The sequence below is a fragment of the Lathyrus oleraceus genome, chromosome 5, assembly GCF_024323335.1.
Source record: "Lathyrus oleraceus cultivar Zhongwan6 chromosome 5, CAAS_Psat_ZW6_1.0, whole genome shotgun sequence".
In the NCBI taxonomy this organism is placed as follows: Eukaryota; Viridiplantae; Streptophyta; class Magnoliopsida; order Fabales; family Fabaceae; genus Lathyrus; species Lathyrus oleraceus.
In genome coordinates, this window is record NC_066583.1 from 94685774 (window position 1) to 94692993 (window position 7220).

The 7220-nt window shown below is 40.8% G+C and overlaps 1 non-coding gene across 1 annotated transcript; it reads left to right on the forward strand.

Annotated features, from left to right (window-relative positions):
- The first annotated feature begins 6576 nt into the window (after positions 1-6576).
- On the forward strand, positions 6577-6683 carry LOC127089631 (small nucleolar RNA R71). The gene has a single exon (XR_007791201.1). It is a non-coding gene; the product is annotated as a small nucleolar RNA R71 (small nucleolar RNA).
- Positions 6684-7220: the final 537 nt, after the last annotated feature.

A 7220-nucleotide genomic window follows, 5' to 3' on the forward strand; every position in this document is an offset into this window, starting at 1 on the left:
TATGGGCCAACATGAAAGGAACAGGATTGATCCTACGATTGGTGCGGCAACCCTGTAAAAATAGTAATTCTCGGGCATTTACTTTGTTAGAATTTTCCCGGCCAAATATAGTACATGCTAAGAGGTATCGAAAACACGTATGGTCGGGTTATGGATATTAGAAGCCAAAATTCCTTCAAAGAAAGTGACATTTACATTAGATAATTTGTTCCAAAAAGTAAATGCCTCGAGTGCCCATTCAGTATCCAAGGGCGTCTCACAGATATCACCATCACCATAAGGCATTCCGAGCAAACCCGCTAAAGCATCGGTAGTGTACTCGTATTCTACATTAAACATTCTAAAACAGATGGTACCTACCGTACTAGTAGTGATGGGGTAAAAAGTGTAAATTAGGGAACTCAAAAATTCCCTAATGAGCCTATCACAGGTAGGTGCTTTACTAGCAAAAATATCGTGTAATCCTAGATTATCAAGCATGTGGAAAACACTATGATATATGCCTAGAGTGTACAAACAGTCTTCGTCGACATACCTGGTAGCGAGGATCTCCCGAGTTTGCAATCTTTGCAAAATCTTGTTTTATCGCTCACCGAGCTTTCCTCCACGAAGAATGATGTTGTTAAACTTCATTCCGGCCATTAATGGTGATTGTAGAGAAAAATGAGTATTTATAGAAAAGAAATGAAAAAATGGAATTTAATGGATTTTTGGTGGAGAAGTGAAGTTGGGAAATTGTAATGGTTTGTAGTGAAAATGAGAAGCTTGGGAATTTTTTATGAACTTTGGTGGAGTTAGGAGAAGTAAATGGGTTTGGAGAGGTTGAAGAAGGTATAAATGGTGAAAAAGGGAAATCTGCCCGTTACGTCATGGTGCCCGCCATGAAGCCTATGGCGCCCGCTATGTCTTCAGATTTGGTTGGGCCGGCCATGCTGTTTGCTTCTTGGGCCTCAATCCTCTTGTCTTCATTTTTGTAATGGGGGTGCATATAGGTATCCATGAATGTTGTTTTTTTGTTTTTGATTTTAGGCTTGATAAAACAAAATAAAACGAAATAAAATAAAACAAAATAAAGTAAAACAAAAAATAAAATAAAACAAAATAAAATAGTAAAGTAAAATAAAACAAAATGGACATAAAAACATAATAATTATAATAATGCATATATATATATATATATATATATATATATATATATATATATATGTGTGTATGTGTGTGTGTGTGTGTGTGTGTGTGTGTGTGTGTGTGTGTATGTATATGAAGAGTCAATAATAATTCACGAGTCCAGAGATCTTAGGAAAAATAAAGCAAGCATAATGTCAGCGAAAATAATAAAAGTAGGCATGAATAATAAGTAACGGAAAAAATAGGGAAATTTAAACGGTATTTCTCGGTTCGTGATGGCATCAATGCTCGGGGTACGGTGGAGTCTCTTCGTCTTCGTATCCTCGAAGCTCTGTGATCTGGCGTCGGAGATCGGTGATCTCATCATGCATCATATCAGTCTCGGTGTCGTGTGAGGCAACTGATACTTCAACCTACAAGGCAACATCAGCAAGCTCCATGCGAAGCTGAGCTATCTCCATGCGAAGCTTAACCAATTCGGACTGCATGCTCGGAGTATGGAGATTCGGATTGTTGGTACGGACTTTGATTCTGATCGGTGCAATCTTCGGTGCATCTACCGTCTCTCCCTGCCCTTCTATGGCGTAGGCCCAGTTGGCCTGATCAATCACACAAGTCACCTGAGGGTCAGGTAAAGTGAAGTAGTAAATGGTCTCACCCTCAATTAACAGCCTGTATTGATTCGATTGGAAAGAAGATCTCCTCATGAGGTCACGGTCCAGACAGAAATCAATATCCATCAAGGTGTAGCTGCAGTAAGACGTCAGGTGAGATAGTCTTCTATCGAGTCCCAGGGCTGAGGCTATATGAGTCACCGTGCTTCCAACATGTATAGGGATTACAGCAGAGCGAGCATTAAGATATAGATTCTCGATCAAGAAAGCTCCACAATCTACCGGGTGTGACTGAGTGGTACAGTACATGAAGAAGATCTCTTCGGCACTTACATGCGTATCAGGGTCACTCTTCCCCGAGAAGATGTGGGCAATGATCATCTGGAAGTATCAGAAAGCAGGGTTGTGAATCTTGTTAGGGATTTGGGTGGAAGGGTCAGGACTACCTCCACACGTAATATCGCTCCAAAACTTCTCGACGTCTCGGCTCAGAAAGTAGCTCATGGGGAGCTCAGATGAAGCATCATAGGCAGTCTGAAAACAAGCAAGTCACCGAAATGCTTGTGGTTGAAGGTGTATTCTGCCCCAAACAACCTGAAGTTAATGTATCCTCCATCACTGGCGTGACCAATATAAGGCTCGTAGATAAGTGAGCTCAGGAACTCCAAAGTCAGGTTCCTGTAAGTCACGTGCATAACATCAGTGTATTCATCCCACTGCAACTGATTGCACAAGTGCCTGACACTAGGCTCAATGCCTAATGCCTCTATGCAGCTCGAATCGGTATATCTGGTGGGCAGTATTGGGCGCTTCGAAAGCATGGCGTAGCGTTGCTCTTGAACTGGGTCATGAAAGATTACTGGCATAGTGTCGATATTCTCCATTCCTGAAAAGTTAGATTAGAAACAGAGGACACCTGAAATCACAAATATTATAATTGTTAGTCTCCACATAGACATATATAAAAACAAATAAAAATATAAATTGAAAATAGTAAAAGTAAAGGAAAAGAAATCATGGGTTGCCTCCCATGCAGCGCTTGTTTAACGTCGTTAGCTTGACGATTCGAACTTTATATGTTAGAGGTAGGAACTGGAGGGTCGGTCAGAGTTTGGTCATGACATTTTGTGGGGATGTCACCTCCTTGGTATTGCTTCAGTCTTTGTCCATTTACCACAAACGGATTACAGGAGTTGTTCCGGATTTCAACTGCTCCAGATTTTAGGATTTTGGAAACCTCAAAGGGGCCTGTCCATCTCGAACGCAACTTACCTGGAAAAAGTCGTAATCTCTTCTTCTTCTATTGATAGTTAAGGTCAGGTGGTATGATATCAGTGGCTAGATAGTTCACAAAATCAGCGTACCATGGTACTCTGCTAATTTCTGAAACTGTCCCAAGGTCGTCTCTATCAGGTTCAAGTGGAGCGGTATCTATCTTAGTTATCAATCTGTCATAAGTGAAGTCATCATTTATCGGTAAATGGTCTGGCTTCAAATGCTCTAATCTGGAAAGATGGTCAGCAACTACGTTTTTTGTTCCTTTTTTGTCTCTAATATCTAAGTCGAATTCTTGTAGCAAAAGGATCCACCTGAGTAATCTAGGTTTTGCATCCTTTTTGCTCAGAAGGTAACGGGTAGCTGCATGGTTTATATATACTATAATTTTAGATCCTACAAGATAAGACCTAAATTTAACGATTGCGAAGACTACAACTATGAGTTCCTTCTCTGTTGTTGTATAATTTAATTGAGCGGCATCCAGGGTTCTACTAGCGTAATATATTACGTGTAGTTTCTTATCTTTTCTTTGCCCTAATACAACTCCTATAGCGAAATCGCTAGCATCACACATTATTTCGAAGGGTTTAGTCTAATATGGGGTTTGTAGAATGGATGCTAAAATTAATGCTTGTTTTAAACGGTTAAAGGCTTCGATGCATTTTTCATCGAAAATGAATTCGATGTCTTTCATCAGAAGGTCGATCAGGGGTTTCGCTATTTTAGAGAAGTCTTTTATGAAGCGTCGGTAGAAACCGGCGTGTCCAAGGAAACTACGGACTTCTCTAACTGTCTTAGGAGGGTTGAGGTTCTCTATAACTTCTATCTTTGCTTTATCGATCTCAATGCCTCTTTCAGATATTATATGTCCTAGCACTATGCCTTCTTTAACCATAAAGTGACACTTCTCCCAGTTTAACACAAGGTTAACTTCTACGCATCTCTCTAGGATTTTCTCAAGATTAATAAGGCAGTCTTTAAAGTCTAATCCACACACCGAGAAGTCGTCCATGAATACTTCCATGATTCCGTTGAGATAATCTGCTAAGATTGATATCATACAATGTTGGAAAGTAGTTGGCGCATTACAGAGTCCAAGCGGTATTCGTCTGTAAGCAAACGTTCCGTAGGACAGGTAAAGGTTGTTTTCTCTTGATCCTCGGGGTGTATGGGTATTTGGAAAAATCCAGAATATCCATCAAGATAACAAAAGTAAGAGTGTCTGGCAAGACGCTCCAGCATTTGATCTATGAATGGAAGGGGGAAATGGTCTTTCCTAGTTGCCTTATTGAGCTTCCTATAATCTATGCACATACGCCATCCGCCTTCTATGCGTTTAGCGACATGCTCTCCCTTCTCGTTCTGCATGACTGTGATGCCTCCCTTCTTGGGTACCACATGTACATGACTTACCCACTTACTATCAAAAATCTGATAGATTATACCAGCTTCCAGTAGTTTAAGGACTTCCTTCTTTACTATCTCGCTCATCACAGGGTTGATCCTTCTCTGGTGTTCTCTGGAAGGTTTTGAATCCTCCTTTAGTGAGATCCTGTGCATACACACGGATGGGCTAATACCTTTTAAATCAGAGATGTTGTACCCTAAGGCAGAGGGGTATCTTCTTAAAACATTCAAGAGTCGATTCGTCTCATCTTGGTTTAAGGTGGCACTGACTATTACTGGGCGGTTCATCTCTTCATCCAAGAACTCATATCTTAGGTTCTTGGGTAGTTCCTTAAGTTCTTGGGCTGGTTTTTGAGAATTTGGTGAAGGGTATGGAGTAAGATCCAGACATTCGTTAGTGAGAGGTTATGTTTCCTCTAGCTCGTCATCCTTTTCATTCGGGTCTAAAAATGGTTCGATCTTAGGTTCTCCTTGATCGAATTCTCTTATGCACTCATTTATGATATCGATCGCATAACATGCGTCTCCTAGAATTGGTGCCATCAGGAATTTCAAAAGAATGCACTCGATCTTTTCATCCCCTACTTCGAAGGTTAATTTCCCTCTTTTGACATCTATTATAGCTTTGGCTGTTGATAAGAATGGTCTACCTAAAAGGATAGGGATATCTTTGTCTTCTTTGATATCCATGACCACAAAGTCTGTTGGGATATAAAGTTGACCGATCCTAACTGGGATGTCTTCTAAAATGCCTACAGGATACTTAACAGACATATCGGCTAATTGTAGGGACATCTTAGTTGGTTGCAATTCTCCTAGGTTTAACCTTTTATATACAGCTAAGGGCATTAAACTCACACTAGCGCCTAAGTCTAGGAAAGCTTTGTCGATCACATGACTCCCTAAAATGCAAGGTATAGAAAAACTACCAGGTTCTTTCTCCTTCTTAGCAAGTTTATCCTCAGAAATAAAGTTTCATTCCAAGGGTTTTGGATTGTCAAGCCTACGCTTGTTGGTTAAGATGTCTTTGAGAAATTTGGCGTAAGACAGAATTTGGGTGATAGCTTCGGTGAAAGGAATCTCTACATGAAGCTTTTCTATTACTTTTATAAATTTTTGGTATTGGTTGTTAATTTTGGTTTGTTTAAGTCTTTGCGGATACAGGATTGGTGGTTTGTACGGGGGTGGTGGTTTGTCAGTTTTATCCTTGGCTTCACCTTCTTGGTTGGTTTATTTCTCGGATTCCTCCGGTTCCTCTTCTTGGTTGGCAGGTATAAAAGTTTTGGACTCGCTCATTGCTGGGTTTTGAGGCCCTTCGTAAGCGGTCTCACTTCGTAACGAGATAGCGTTAGCTTGCCCTCGAGGGTTTGGTCGAGGTTGTCTAGGGAATTGGCCTCCAGGTGTAGTTTGTGGGGCTTGGTTTTGTGCTACCTGTGAGATATGGGTTTCAAGCATCTTGTTGTGAGTGATTATCTAATCAACCTTGGTTCCTAATTGCATTATAAGTTCGTTTACGTGAATGTTCAGGTTTAGGAATTCTTTATTTTGCTGAGTCTGGCCCGATATAAAGCTTTCCATGATCTTCTCAAGGTTAGACTTCTGGGGCACAACTTGCATAAGTTGGTTTGGTTTTTGGGCTTGATAACCTTGCGGTCTCTAAGGTACATGATTTTGGATAGGGTTCTGGTTTTTATAGGAGAAATTTGGACGAGTCTTCCATCCAGGGTTGTAAGTGTTTGAAAATGGGTTACCTTGGGCATAATTCACTTGGTCGGTATTTAGTTCGTTCAAAAGGTTACACTCCGCCGATTCGTGTCCTTTAGATCCACAGAGTTCACACTCTGTATGGACTACTGCTACGGTGTTAGTGTTTGTAGACATATGTTCGATCCTAAGGGCTAAAGCGTCCATTTTTGCCTGCATCATGTCTAGAGAGCTTACCTCATGTATTCCACCTTGGGTCTCCTTTTTCTCTATTGATGCTCGTTCAGTTCCCCACTGGTAATGGTTTTGGGCCATATCCTCAATTAGGTCACAAGCTTCTGGATAAGGTTTGTTCATCAGCGCGCCACATGCGGCAACGTCGATGCTCATCTCGGTGTTATAATGGAGTCCATTGTAGAAGGTATGAATGATCCACCATTATTCTAGGCCATGGTGTGGACAGACTCTTAATAGCTTTTTATATCGCTCCTAAGCTTCGAAAAGTGATTCTCCTTGGTTTTGAGCAAATCTAGTTATTTGCTTTCGAAGAACAGCAGTTTTGCTAGGGGGAAATATCTAGCAAGGAATACTCTCCTAAGGTCTTCCCAGGTAGTTATTGAATTAGCTGGAAGTGAATCTAGCCATGAACGTGCTTTATCCCTGAGGGAGAAAGGAAATAATCTTAAACGGATCGCATCAGGTGAAGCACCGTTAGATTTAAAGGTGTCGGCTAGTTGGATAAAAACTTTTAAATGTTGATTTGGGTTCTCAGTAGCGAGACCCGCGTATTGGTTTTGTTGCACTAATTGCAACAAAGATAGTTTTAGTTCGAAATTGTTAGCAGGAATAAGGGGGTTTACTATACTCGAACTAGGTTCCTCGTCAGAGGGTTGGGAAAATTCCTTAAGAGGTCTCCTATCGCGATTCTCGGCCATAGTTTTCTTAATTTGAATGAGTAAGAGGCGTGTACAAGTATAACGCTCGGGTTCCACTAAAGGATCTACTAAATTTCCGGTACTACGGGTTCTTCACATTTACCAGCTAATGATGCCTTAGTCTATACGGTGTAACAACAGGGTACGAAATTTG